The sequence below is a fragment of the Giraffa tippelskirchi genome, chromosome 5 (genome assembly GCF_054371585.1).
Source record: "Giraffa tippelskirchi isolate mGirTip1 chromosome 5, T2T-mGirTip1v1.2.pri, whole genome shotgun sequence".
In the NCBI taxonomy this organism is placed as follows: domain Eukaryota; kingdom Metazoa; phylum Chordata; class Mammalia; order Artiodactyla; family Giraffidae; genus Giraffa; species Giraffa tippelskirchi.
Genome location: NC_137279.1, coordinates 74,265,774 through 74,280,146, shown reverse-complemented (window position 1 = coordinate 74,280,146; position 14,373 = coordinate 74,265,774). Strand labels below are relative to the sequence as shown.

Below are 14,373 nucleotides of genomic sequence, written 5' to 3'. Positions count from 1 at the left end.
GCTAAATCCCTGCAGCACAGCCGCTGAGCTGGTGCCCTAGAGCCCAGCAGCCGCACTTGCTGAGCCCGAGTGTCACGGGCACGAGCACCCTAGAGTCCGTGCTCTACACAGGAGGAACCACCGCAACTGGAGAAAAGGCCTGCACAGCCAGGAAGACCCAGCACGGCCAAAACCGAGTAATTAACTAAAAAAAAAGAGTATATCGAAAGGGAGATAGACCTGGCTGGTGTGGTGTGTTTCTTTCATGATCCATGCCCTTTATTGCTTGAATATGGTGTGATGCCTAGAAGCGTAGTTGCCATTTTGTGATACGAAGTGCCGTGCTAATTCACTGACAAGTAACAGATGGAGCCTGGAATCCCTGATGACATCTTTAGGGTGCTTACTTCACCAGCTATGCACTTCTTGCTTCCAGGCTTTTTCACTGGAGTGCCTTTACATATCATGGACAAGGTAACTCCATACAGAACAACCAACAAATAGGACCAAAATTTAAAAAATCTGTTTGAAATCAGTAAGACATTACGGGGTCAAGATTCTGGAGAACAGGAAAACTCAGAGAATGGTCCTGGGGCAACTTTCCTTGTAGGGGCATCTGGAAGATGCAGCTGAGAGTCTGGAAACCTAGTAGAACTTTTACTTACAGGGCTACGGGTAAAAAACTGCATTCAGGACTTGCCAAGGAGAGTAGGCTCTAGTAAATACCCCAAGCTTTGGGTTGATACTCTGCATTTCTGAATTTTACGACTAAGCTTAAATTAGAAATTGACTAGCCCTCCCAAGGACAGAGGTCCAGCTTCAAACCCTCTAGCTGGCTAATTGGATTAAGGATCCTGATTAGATGGCTGTGTCTTAAATTATTTCTATAATTTTTTAATGTAAAATATTCAATTGACAATAAAGAAACAAGCAAATACATAAGGTGATATGAATATATGATTTGAAAACAAGAGAAATAACAGATGATAGAAACATCCATAGAGGATCCAAATAATGGAACACTGAATTTTCAATTGGAGAAAGAAAAAAAATATCTTCAAAGTGTTCATGGAATATAATTAAAGATAGACAAAAGTAAAGGTATAGATAAGAACAGAATAGTCATAGAATAATATATGTAAATTAGATATATATATATTCTGACAAATAGAAATAAAGGAAATAAAAATGAAGAGAAAGGAAGACTGGATGTAGAAGACATTACGATTGTTACAAAGTTAATAGGTAGAAGTTCAAAAGTTGACAAGCCTGACAAAGGTTGAAAACTGACAAGCCAAATAAAGGAGACTAAATGAGAAAAGGGGGCTATGGACAAAAAGTTTTAGTATAAAGATAATCACTAGAACAAAAATACCTACCCTCCCAAATAGAAAAATAAAGACTCTAAAATGAATATAGCATAGTAGAAACAGTAAAAATAGTGTAAAACAATATGACAGGGTTGAGACTGAAAATATCAGCGATATAAAAATATAAATGAGCCAAAATGCACCTAAATAAAAGGAAAATATTTTCAGTTTGGCTCTTAAGCAAAGTACAACTCTTTCCTATATATGAGAGACATACTTAAAGCAAAAGGATTCAGAAGGACTAAAATTAGCAAGATGACGGAAAGACACATACAAGGATGTTCTTAGCGGTATTATTTGTAAGAGTCAAACAACAATAAAATGCCTATCAGAAGTAGAGAGGATAAATATAAATTGTGTTGTATTCACATAGCAGAATACTGCTACAGTTATCGATTAGAATATATGAAGTAAAAGTACATGAAACAAGGATAAATCTTGTAATCATGCTATTGAATAGAAGAGGCACAAAACAAGAGTACATGGTATATCATTCCATTTAAAATTTTTTATTCCATTTTTATTTCAGATTTATTGAGGTATAATTGACATGTAAAATTATAAGATATTTAAGGTTTAAATCATGGTGGTTTGATACAAGTATATGTTGTGACCCACCCTCCACCCGCCTATTTAGTTAATTAACACATTCATCACCTCACATCTTTATCCTTTTGGGGGATTGTGGGAGGATGAGAACATTTCAATTCTACTCTCTTACAATACAGTGACATACATGGTTATTACCACTACAGATTTTGTTCTGCCTGTTTTTAACTTTCATATAACATATAATATTACATGTGTAATATGAACTTCATATATGATATATGAAGTTTTTATATATGTCAATATGTATGTGCAATATATAACATAAATATATGAAGTTTAAAAGCAGACAGAATGGTTAATTCATGTCAATGTATGGCAGAAATCAAACCAATATTGTAAAGCACTCATTGGTCAATTAAAAATAAACATATTTTAAAAAGAAAAAAAAAAAAGCAGGCAGAAGGAATCTACGGTGACACTAATCAGGATCACGGCCCTCTTGGGGGAAGGTAATGACTAGAAAGCAATGCAGAGGAACTTGTGGAAAAGTAGGGCACTGTTTCTCCATCTGGGTGCCAGTTGTGTGGTTTGGTTCCCTTTGTTGGAAACTCTTTAAGCTGGATATTTAAGAGTTGTGTCCTTTTCTATGTGTATGTTGCATTTTCATAAAAGCCCTACATTTCAAAGTATGAACTGTTAACAAGCAAAAGACAAAGTGTAGGGTAAAGTCTCATGAAATATTGAACTTAGTCATTGGGGAGAGTGATTTAAAATTCCAGTTTATATGAACATTGTCTCTAGACTATTGAAGCTATTTCCTTTTCCGTATGATAGGTCCAGTTTGCTCCTTGGATTTGTTTTTGCCATCTCCAGATTGAAAATAGAGTCTAGAAAAACAGGGGAGAGAATTCATAAGCAGATCTACACACACACAGAAATTGAGCACAGAGTAAACGTGCAATTTCAAATCGGTAGCATGGACGAGAGGAGTAGGTTCTTCAATAACTGGTTTTGAGGCAACTGGGTAGCCATTTAGAAAGTAAATTTTACTGGATCCCTATCTTCTTCTCTATATGAAAGTAAATTTTAGATGTATTAAAATATACATGTGAAAAATAAAACCATAAAAATACTAAAAACATGGGAGAACGCTTTTTAAAATCATGGAATATAATCTAAGCATGATACAGAAAATTCAGAAGCTTTTTGAAAAAAGATTAATAAATTTTGAAAGTTCTACATGGTTAAACATAAAGTCAAAAGAATAAACTGCAAAAAAATATTTGGCGCTCATGACAAAGGGCTAATTTCTTTTATAGATAAAGTGCTCACAGTCAGCAAAATGTGAAAAAAGTTCAGAATCTAAAATAAAAAATGAGCAAAGGGCATGGACCATTGATTCAAATAAAAAACCACAAAGATATTGCAACATATGATGCAGGAAAAGATACCCAGATCTCACTCATAATAGGGAAATACAAATTAAATTACAACTGTACCCTGTAACCATTTTTCACATATTAGAGAAAAACATATGCTAATACGTTGTGTTCTCTGGGTACAAGGAAGCAGGCACTTTTACCCTGTTGGTTGGGCAGTTTCTGAAAGAATTTAAAATGTGCATATCCTCTGACTTAGCAATTCCCTTCTAAGACTTTATTCTATAGTTATTCCCATATCTGTATTCAGAACGGCATTGTTTATGGTGCCAAAAACTTGAAAGCAATAACAAGGACCATCAAAAGGGAACTAGTTGAATAAATAAAAGCATAGCCATCCAGTGGAGTGCTATTGTGAAAAATCTCCAGGATATACTGTTAAATGAAAAAAACTTGGTAGAGAGGGGGTGGGGGGGCATATACACAAACGTTTGTATACACATAAGGTATATCTCGAGATATACAAGAAAATATTAATAGTATTTCCTTAGAGGTATAGAACTTTAAGGCAGGGTCAGGGGTAAGTGTGTCTACCTCTGGGAAGTGTGAATGTTATACTCCTTTAGGAAAACATAAGACAGAACAAAACAAGACCACTTCTACTGTCCATAGTAATTCTTAGCAGAGATGTTGTTGGCATTGGGGGTGTATTTCTGTCCCTTTGGACTAAATGCAAGCAGCACTGCTCCAGTCATTGTCGCAACCAAAAAATGCCCGTGTAGATCTGTAAGCACCCAGGGTGCAGGATGGGTTAGTGGTGCTGTTTGAGTTGAGAGTCTAACTTCTCTTCAGGGTTTCTCAGTTCCCAGATTCTGCTGGCCTAGCAGGGTCTTGTCACAGGCAGCTGTAGATTTTTATCTAGAGAGGAACTTATGGAAACTTCCCTTGTATGATTTCAGGTTTTTAGCCAGTAATGGTAGATGTTGACCTGGACCAGTGACTGGCTATTGAGCTCCAACTAGGAAGAGTTACATCTTTTCGGGGAGAGGGCTCCCTGATAGCTCAGCTGGTAAAGAATCCACCTGCAGTGCAGGAGACCCCAGTTCGATTCCTGGGTCAGGAAGATCCACTGGAGAAGGGGTAGGCTACCCACTCCAGTATTCTTGGGCTTCCCTTGTGGCTCAGCTGGTAAAGAATCTGTCTACAATGCGAGAGACCTGGGTTTGATCCCTGGGTTGGGAAGATCCCCTGGAGAAGGGAAAGGCTACCCACTCCAGTATTCTGGCCTGGAGAATTCCATGGACTGTATAGTCCGTGAGGTCACAAGAGTCGGACACGACTGAGCAACTTTCACATAGCCCTCAGGCTTTGGTGAAAATGGCCAAGAGTTCAGGAAGGTGGACTTTGGTTCCCTTCTCTTAAAAGACATGGAAGATTGGTTGTATCCCAATAAGACTGGCCGTTTTTCTGGAGTGTGCTCTTTAGCTTTTTTGTAACAATAACAAAATCCTTCTGTACTGTTCTGTGCCAGCAGAGTTTTCTGAGATGGAAGACAACAGATGTTTCTGTCAGAAGTTGGCGTCTTTCTCTCCCCTCACTGTGGTGTGCGCTTCCTCGCCCGGGCCCATGTAGCACTGAATTAACGTTGGAAACCTCTCTTAGGAGACTGGTGATGCAGAACCTATGAGGTCCTAATGTTTCTGGAGCCATAAGGAGAGAAGAAATGGCGGGGGGATGAGGGCTGTCTCCACCAGAGGGGGAACGTCCTCCTGACTGGTCTGCTTGCCAGTGGTGGCCAAGAGCTGTTTCTGACCCTCCTGAAAACAGAAGGCAAGCTTGTGAGACATTAGAGAAACCCCAAACCTTTAGGGATCTTTAGTTAAGCAGGGTCTTATAGCGTGACACACCTGGGGGTAAAAAGGTCACGGAAGAAGTCTGTCTTCTCAGAACATACCAGTAATAGTGATTCTTTATGCTGAGTCTTTTCTTGGGCACCACACTAAGCAAGTGCCTTCTGTTATAAATTAAATTTTTTCTAAGTGTGCACACTAAATCATGGGAAATTTCCACCCTTTCCCAACCCTCTAGATTTTCTCCTGTTTTAAAACACTGGACTTTATTCCGCTTTCAATATCCGCTGCTTCCCCCAACCCCACCATGGGTCATTCCCAGGGACTGCCTCAGAATTTTCTGTGCAGTGCTTGTGCTGATTTTCAAAAACATTTTCAGTGACTTTTATTCCTCTTTTCTAATTAGAAAAGCAACATGTTTATTATAGACAATTTGGAAAACACAGGAGAGCGAAATGAAGGGAATAATTATCAAGAGAGACTTTAACCTTTTCTTTATTAACACATGTGTTTATTTATCTATTCTCGTTTGTGCTGGGTCTTCATTGCTATACAACCTTTTCTCTGGTCATGATGCACGGGCTTCTCACTGCAGTGGCTTCTCTCATCTCGGATCACGGACTCTAGGGCACAGGCTCGGCGATGGTGGTCCACTGGCTCAGTTGCTTAGGCATATGGGATCTTCCTAGGTCAGGGATCAAACTCAGGTCTCCTGCGTTGGCTGGCGAATTAAGGAATTCGCCACTGAGCCACCAGGGAAACCCTCGACCTTTTCTTTTAAACTATCATTTTCTCTCCGTCTTTGCAGCCACAAACTCCTTCACTCCAGCTTTTACCTCTCTGAGGATCTGGGATCTGGAACACAGAGGGTCAGAGATATGGAACCCTATGTTACAAGGGTGCCTGAAAACTGCGGGCAGCCCCAGGCTGGCTCTGAAGCCTTGCAGAAGGGGAGAAGGCTCCGATTCTGGAGGACCTTTCTTTACCTCTGCTCACCTCCTTGGTGACTGAGACGGTAAAGAGTCTGCCTGCAATGCGGGAAACCCGGGTTTGATCCCTGGGTCGGGAAGATCCCCTGGAAAAGGGACTGGCAACCCACTCCAGTACCCTTCCCTGAAGAGTCCCATGGACAGAGGAGCCTGGCAGGCTACAGTTCATGACGTCACAAAGAGACAGACATGACTGAGCAACTAACACACACACACACACCCAAGGAGGATAGTTTCTGGGAAGAACAACAGGAGTGGTGTATACTAAACTGTACAGGGATTTTCCTCCCTATACCTGGTCAGCTTCTGCTGTTGGACAGGGGAGGAGGATGTCTAGGGATGTGTGTTTTCCACCAGAATTCCAGCTCTGTCACCGTGGCTTTCCTCTGTGTCTTTGCATTTTTAGAGCTTCTTTGTTGTGAAATACTGATTATTCACATTGTCGAATTTTTCAGAGTAATTGGGATCTGGACTGAGAATCCTTCTGCCTGAAGGCTTTGGACCTGTGCTTTTGGCCAGTTCCTAGTGGGTAAGGACAGTAGAAATAAGTGGCAGAGAGGGCTGATACTGCTTCACTTGCAGACTGACCCAGACCTTGGAGCAGCCCCTCTTGAGGCTCAAAAGAGACTGTCCTCCTAGAGGAAAACATAGGCAAAACACTCTCCGACATAAATCACAGCAGGATCCTCCATGACCCACCTCCCAGAATATTGGAAATAAAAGCAAAAATAAACAAATGGGACCTAATTAAAATTAAAAGCTTTTGCACAAAAAGGAAACTATAAGCAAGGTGAAAAGACAGCCTTCAGAATGGGAGAAAATAATAGCAAATGAAGCAACAGACAAACAATTAATCTCAAAAATATACAAGCAACTCCTGCAGCTGAATTCCAGAAAAATAAACGACCCAATCAAAAAATGGGCCAAAGAACTAAACAGACATTTCTCCAAAGACGACATACAGATGGCTAACAAACACATGAAAAGATGCTCAACATCACTCATTATTAGAGAAATGCAAATCAAAACCACAATGAGGTACCATTTCACGCCCATCAGAATGGCTGCTATCCAAAAGTCTACAAGCAATAAATGCTGGAGAGGGTGTGGAGAAAAGGGAACCCTCTTACACTTTTGGTGGGAATGCAAACTAGTACAGCCACTATGGAGAACAGTGTGGAGATTCCTTAAAAAACTGGGAATAGAACTGCCATACGACCCAGCAATCCCACTGCTGGGCATACACACCGAGGAAACCAGAGTTGAAAGAGACGCGTGTACCCCAATGTTCATCGCAGCACTGTTTACAATAGCCAGGACATGGAAGCAACCTAGATGTCCATCAGCAGAGGAATGGATAAGGAAGCAGTGGTACATATACACAATGGAATATTACTCAGCCATTAAAAAGAATACATATGAATCAGTTCTATTGAGATGGATGAAACTGGAGCCCATTATACAGAGTGAAGTAAGCCAGAAAGAAAAACACCAATACAGTATACTAATGCATATATATGGAATTTGAAAGATGGTAACGATAACCCTATATGTGAGACAGAATAAGAGACACACATGCATAGAACAGTCTTATGGACTCTGAGGGAGAAGGTGAGGGTGGGACGTTCTGGGAGAATAGCATTGAAACATGTATATTATCATATGTGAAACAGAACACCATTCCAGGTTCAATGCATGAGACAAATGCTCAGGGCTGGGGCAATGGGATGGATGACCCAGAGGGATGGGATGGGGAGGGAGGTGGGAGGGGGGTTCAGGATGGGGAACACATGTAAACCGATGGCTGATTCATGTCAATGTATGGCAAAAACCACTACAATATTGTAAAGTAATTAGCCCCCAACTAAAATAAATAAATTTATTAAAAAAAAAGAGAGAGAGAGACTGTCCTAGTTTTAATGACCCTCTGAGTTTAGGCTTCCGGGGAGACTTTTCATTTTCCGAAAACCCTTCTGAAGTTGAGAGCTGGGAATTTATGAGCTGTTCCAATTGGTGCCATTTTGTGTGTGTGATATCATATTGTGTTCCTATGACGACAACCAGATGTCAGGCTTGGGAAGACAGACATCATGGGGCAGGGAGCTTTGAAGAATTCCCTTGCTCCCAGTTTCTCTGATTTTTTTTCTCACTCTTTCACCCAGTCAATTCTGATACCCTAGTATCTTTTCCTGTATCCCAGATCAAGAGGTACTATTTAATTTCTATTTTTATTGGAATATAAGTGCTTTCCAATGTTGTGTTAGTCTCTGCTGTACGATGACGTGAATCGGCTGTATGTATCCATATATCCCTTCCGTCTTGGACCGCTCTCCCACTCCACCCCCACCATTCCATCCATCCAAGCATGGGGAATCTAGGAAAAAGGGACAGATCTTCTGTTTCCAGGGCAGGAAGAGAGAGCAGGTGTAGAGAACAGACGTGTGGATTCAGTGGGGGAAGGGAGGTGGGTGAATTGGGAGATTGAGGTTGACACATATACACTACCCTGTACTGTGTACCACTCCTGTGGTGCCATGTACCACGGACAGCCAGTGGGAACTTGCTGTGGAGCACAGGGCACTCAGCTCAGTGCTCTTTGAAGACATACTTCTCTTCCTTATTCTCTCTCTGAAAATTCTGTATTGTTCAGAACAGGATAGGGGGAAAGGGAGAGAAACAGACTTATTAATAACTTTGAAAGTTTAAAAACTACTTAATGAATGACTGCCCTTGAAGATTGTAATGTTTCAAAGAAGAGTATAATTTAATTTTCTTTCCACCATCCTTCCTGCCAGGTGGCTCATCAAGAAACATGTATGTGTTCCTAAGTGTTGCTGGCAACCCTCTGAATTCTCATGGCTTCTGCCTTGCCCACTTGACTTCCTTCTGTGTCCACTGTGGGGTGGGGATGGTGAGTAGGGACAAGGAAGCTGTTAGGAGTCACCTGGAGGCAGATGTCGCTTTTTTCTTGTCTATCCCTAACCGAGGGCCTCTGTGAGGTTTGCCCCAAAGTCTCCTCTTGATGCCTGAATGGGAGCCTGCTGTGCTGCACACTGATCAGGACTCTGACCCGTCATTGTTTGTCTTAACACAGAATGTAGTACTAAGTGCTCGGTAAAGATTTGTTAGATTGAAGTGTTGTGAATTAAATATGAGTTGTGTGTAATTTTATATTTAGTCTAAGTTACTTTTCAGATTATCTATTGCTGCTCTGAAGATTTTCATTTCCTGAATTTTCCTTTCTTTGTTTCTTTTCATCCACTTGCTTCCATTGTTCCAAATTTAGGCATACTGGAATTGAGACTAGATGGGTGTGAAAATAACTTTGTTCAGTCAGGGGAAGGTGGGGGAGATTCATTGATAAATCGTCAGAATCTTTTGTCTGGGTTTTAGGGTCAGAAAGTGGAAACCGTGGTAGAGCAGAAAGGACCAAAGTTGCCAGGAATACCTTGTTTTGCTTCAATCCCAGTTTGCCTTTGAGCATGTATATGCAGTGTGTTGACAGCAGGCCTTCCAGAGTCCTTGGGTTTAATGCTTACAGAAAACAGTTCCCACCCGGTCAGGTAGGGTGGGGTAAGGGGGACTCTTCCACTCTAAGGAGTTTTCCCTGGACCTTCTAGACCCACAGCAGCCCTTTAGCTCTTGGCACTGGGTTTCCCATGTCCCCCTACCCTGCCTCCACACCCCGCCCCCGCCCGCCATGAAAGTAAGGTTAAAAAGCCATAAGCTTTTTGTCTGTCCTGCTTTTAATCACTTTCCCAAGGCAGCAGCAAGTACAGTCCCCGTCCCTTACAACCCCTTCTATGTGGATATTAGACTGAGCATTTAACTTCTCCTTCTTTATGAAAATGCACATTAGCTGTTCAGAGACTTAATCTCCTAATGATTTGTGTATGTTGGTAAAGAGGAAAAACCATCGTCCCTGCCTGGTATACTCAGATGTTCCCTTTGGTACACTGATGGCAGGATTTCAAAAGTGAAGGACCATTTAATTTAATTTTGCAGATGGCAGGAAGTACTGCAGGAAGCTTGGTCACAATATGCCCCCTCCTGGGAGAGTGGCTTCAGTAAACTCAGGTTGCTTGAGGGGCTTAGATGTGAGGAATCTAACCCTCTGCCTTCTTTCTGCCTCTCCTTCCTCATAAAATGTGTTTTTCAGGAGTTGGGGGTGGGGGTGGGAAGGGAGACTGAAGAAAATTGCCTGGGTTGAGAAGCCAGTGACTGATATGAGATTGCCTTATGCAGTGATGCTGCTCTGGACATTTGGATTATGACCAGCTACAGATTAACCTTTGTTGGTAAAGTAATATCTCTGCTTTTTAGTATGCTGTCTAGGTTGGTCATAGCTTTTCTTCCAAGGAGCAAGTGTCTTTTAATTTCATGGCTGCAGTCACTATCTGCAGTGATTTCAGAGCCCAAAAAATAAAGTCTCTCACTGTTTCCATTGTTTCCCCATCTATTTACTATGAAGTGATGGAACCAGATGCCATGATCTTAGTTTTCTGAATGTTGAGCTTTAAGCCACCTTTTTCACTCTTCTGTTTCACTTTCATCAAGAGGCTCTTTAGTTCTTCTTCACTTTCTGCCGTAAGGGTGGTGTCATCTGCGTATCTGAGGTTATTGATATTTCTCCTGGCAATCCTGATTCCAACTTGTGCTTCATCCAGCCCAGCATTTCACATGGTGTACTCTGCATGTAAGTTAAATAAGCAGGGTGACAATATACAGCCTTGACATACTCCTTTCCTGATTTGGATCCAGTCTGTTGTTTTATGTCCAGTTCTAACTGTTGCTTCCTGACTTGCATACATATTTCTCAGGAGACAGGTCAGGTGGTCTGGTATTCACATCTCTTTAAGAATTTTCCACAGTTTGTTGTGATCCACACAGTCAAAGGCTTTGGTGTAGTCAATAAATCAAGTGTAGATGTTTCTCTGGAACTCTCTTGCTTTTTCGATGATCCAGCAGATGTTGGCAATTTGATCTCTGGTTCCTCTGCCTTTTCTAAATCCAGCTTGAACATCTTTACCAACAAAGGTCTGTCTAGTCAAAGCTATGGTTTTTCCAGTAGTCATGTATGGGTGTGAGAGTTGGACTGTAAAGAAAGCTGAGTGCCGAAGAACTGATGCTTTTGAACTGTGGTGTTGGAGAAGACTCTTGAGAGTCCCTTGGACTGCAAGGAGATCCAACCAGTCCATCCTAAAGGAAATCAGTCCTGAATATTCATTGGAAGGACTGATGCTGAAGCTGAAACTCCAATACTTTGGCCACCTGATGCAAAGAACCGACTCATTTGAAAAGACCTTGATGCTGGGAAATATTGAAGGTGGGAGGAGAAGGGGTCGACAGAGGATGAGATGGTTGGACGGCATCACCGACGCAATGAACATGAGTTTGAGTAGGCTCCGGGAGTTGGTGATGGACAGGGAAGCCTGGTGTGCTGCAGTCCATGGGCTCACAAAGTGACAGACATGACTGCGCAACTGAACTGACTGATTGACAGATTAACCTGTTCCCTCTTTAATTGTTTTAAGGCCTCAACCTTCTGAAATTGCCCCCTCGTGGCCTGAAGATTTCCCTTAGACTGGGGACTGTGCTTACTGGTGGAAAATATATCTAACCATCTCCTCCTCAGTGACATGGAGGAGAAGACCAATGGGGAAGCTTTTTTGGACTTTCCTTATTTTATTTGTAGAGTGATTCCCTTCCCACAGAGAAGCAAGCTTAGGATCCTGAGTTGTTATTGCACAGAGGCTAGTTATTTGTTGCTGAGGCCTGTTAAATTTCACGATTGGAAATCTAAGCTGTTGGCTCTTAAGCCAGCCCCCATAGTGCACACATGTCACCCTTGGGGCCATTCAGTTCAGTTCAGTTGCTCAGTTGTGTCCAACTCTTTGTGACCCCATGGACTGCAGCATGCCAGGCTTCCATGTCCAGCACCAACTCCTGGAGCTTGCTCAAACTCATGTCCATCGAGTCAGTGATGCCATCCAACCATCTCATCCTCTGTCATCCCCTTCTCCTCCCGCCTTCAGTCTTACCCAGCATCAGGATCTTTTCCAATGAGTCAGTTCGTCATATCAGGTGGCCATGGTATTGGAGTTTCAGCTTTAGCATTTGTCCTTCCAATGAATATTCAGGACTGATTTCTTTTAGGACTGACTGGTTGGATCTCCTTGCAGTCCAAGGGACTCTCAAGAGTCTTCTCCAACACCACAGTTCAAAAGCATCAATTCTTCGGCACTCAGCTTTCTTTATAGTCCAACTCTCACATCCATATGTGACTACTGGAAAAACCATAGCTTTGACTAGACGGACCTTTGTCGGCAAAGTAATGTTTCTGCCTTTTAATATGCTGTCTAAGTTGGTCATAGCTTTTCTTTCAAGGAACAAACGTCTTTTAATTTCATGGCTGTAGTCACCATCTGCAGTGATTTTGGAGCCCAAAAAATAAAGTCTCTCACTGTTTCCATTGTTTCCCCATCTATTTGCCATGAACTGATAGGACCAGATGCCATGATTTTTGTTTTTTTGAATGTTGAGTTTTAAGTCAGCTTTTTCACTCTTCTGTTTCACTTTCATCAAGAGGCTCTTTAGTTCTTCTTTGCTTTCTGCCATAAGTGTGGTGTCATCTGCATATCTGAGGTTGTTGATATTTCTGCCACCAATCTTGATTCCGGCTTGTGATTCATCCAGCCCAGCATTTCACATGATGTACTCTGCATATAAGTTAAATAAACAGGGTGATGATATACAGCCTTGCCATACTCCTTTCCCAATTTAGAACCAGTCAGATGTTCCATGTAAGGTTCTAACTGTTGCTTCTTGACCTGCATTCAGATTTCTCAGGAGACAGTTAAGGTGGTCTTGTATTCCCATCTCTCTAAGAATTTTCTAGTTTGTTGTGATCCACAGGATGAGAATTTCATTGTGTTACCTGATTTTCTATTTGTTTTGTTTTTAAGAGCTGTTCTGTTACTGCCTAAACTCACCAAGCAGATTTTCAAAGCACTGACCAGGGCCCTGACCACAGACTAGTTTTTCTGCCTGTAGGAAAATTGACTTTGCCAAACAGGTCATGAAACCAATTTTGTCCACCACTCACCAACTTTTTGAAAACGTAAACAGAATAATAGTGTTAAAAATAGGGTAGAAAAATATAAAAGTGTATTGGATATAGAAAGAATAAATATTGCACCAATTTTTAGGAGTGTGTATGTATGTATGTGTTTGTGTATGTATGTGTATGTATGTGTGTATACGTGTGTGTCTGTATATGTGCACATGTGTGTACGTGTGTGCACATGCATGTGTGTGTGTACGTGTGTGGGGGGGTATTGGGGCACAGTGTAACATGGACTGCTCATTATGGATCACAGTCAAAAAAGGTAAAACAGTGTCTTAGCCTGGCCAAATGTCATATTCCTTATTATGGATCTCGTGAGGACAGAAGAGGAGTGAGTGCCTAGGAAGGCTCTAGCTCTGTGAGATAAAAGTAGAAATTGAAATGACAGTTTTAAGCCGGAAAAACAACCCGGATTGGGTTTGCTACTCCTCTATAAGATAAAGAAGTTACTATGTCAGAAAATGATGTTGTTCGGGTCAACAGGAACTAAGCTGGTTGTTTCTCTCTGCACAAAGAGTTGTGCAATTTCCCGCAGGAACTCCCTCTGGAGGTGGAGAGGGAAGGGAAGGAAGACTGCAGTTAGGCAGAAATCTTCACTTTGAGTCTGGATGATCCAGGATTTCCATGGAGTTAACTCTGAGGCTTTGTTGGAATCTGCCAAAGATTCATTGTGGAAGACAGGGAAAGCGCAGCTCATTTACATTTGTTTCAGCTCGACATTTTGCCAGTTCTGCGCTAGGTGCTAGGATGTAACAATGAATAAGACATGGTCTTGGACTTGTGGCGCTCCTAGCCTGGCAGGGAAGACAGATGTAAATTGCTAATTACCGTACATTGTGCTGAGTGTCATAATAGAGAGTGTGCATGAAATGGTATTATGAATTAGAGGAACCATGCTTTCAGCCTTTCATTCTGAGAAATGCGCCATTTAATAATAAAGAACTAGAATAGGGTTGTTGTTTTTTTTTTCTTAAAATTTGGGGAAGTTACTCTATTGGAAAGGAAAATGAAATTTTTAAGCACATTGGGTTCAGGCTACTGTGCTATTTTATGTCATTTACTCTAAACATATTTTAATGTCTTAAAAATATTTTTTTTAAATAAAATTTTTTACTTGATCCCTTCCCT

General features: G+C 41.5%; 1 protein-coding gene and 1 long non-coding RNA gene across 51 annotated transcripts in view; one reads left to right on the top strand and one right to left on the bottom strand.

The window, feature by feature from the left end:
• Window positions 1-14,373, top strand: part of SRGAP2 (SLIT-ROBO Rho GTPase activating protein 2) — a 258,045-nt gene that overhangs the window by 67,817 nt on the left and 175,855 nt on the right. For 8 of the 50 annotated variants that reach the window (XM_081492031.1, XM_081492028.1, XM_081492035.1 and 5 more), the window contains exon 1: window positions 8,189-8,327. The exons of the other annotated variants lie outside the window; for them this stretch is intronic. The gene's annotated coding sequence lies outside the window, so the exon portion shown is untranslated. Of the gene's footprint in view, window positions 1-8,188; window positions 8,328-14,373 lie in introns of those variants that run through there. 50 annotated transcript variants of the gene reach the window in all.
• On the bottom strand, window positions 5,620-6,228 carry LOC145506738 (uncharacterized). Its single transcript, XR_014054269.1, has 2 exons — window positions 6,117-6,228; window positions 5,620-5,985 (listed from the first exon to the last, which is right to left on the bottom strand). It is a non-coding gene; the product is annotated as an uncharacterized LOC145506738 (long non-coding RNA).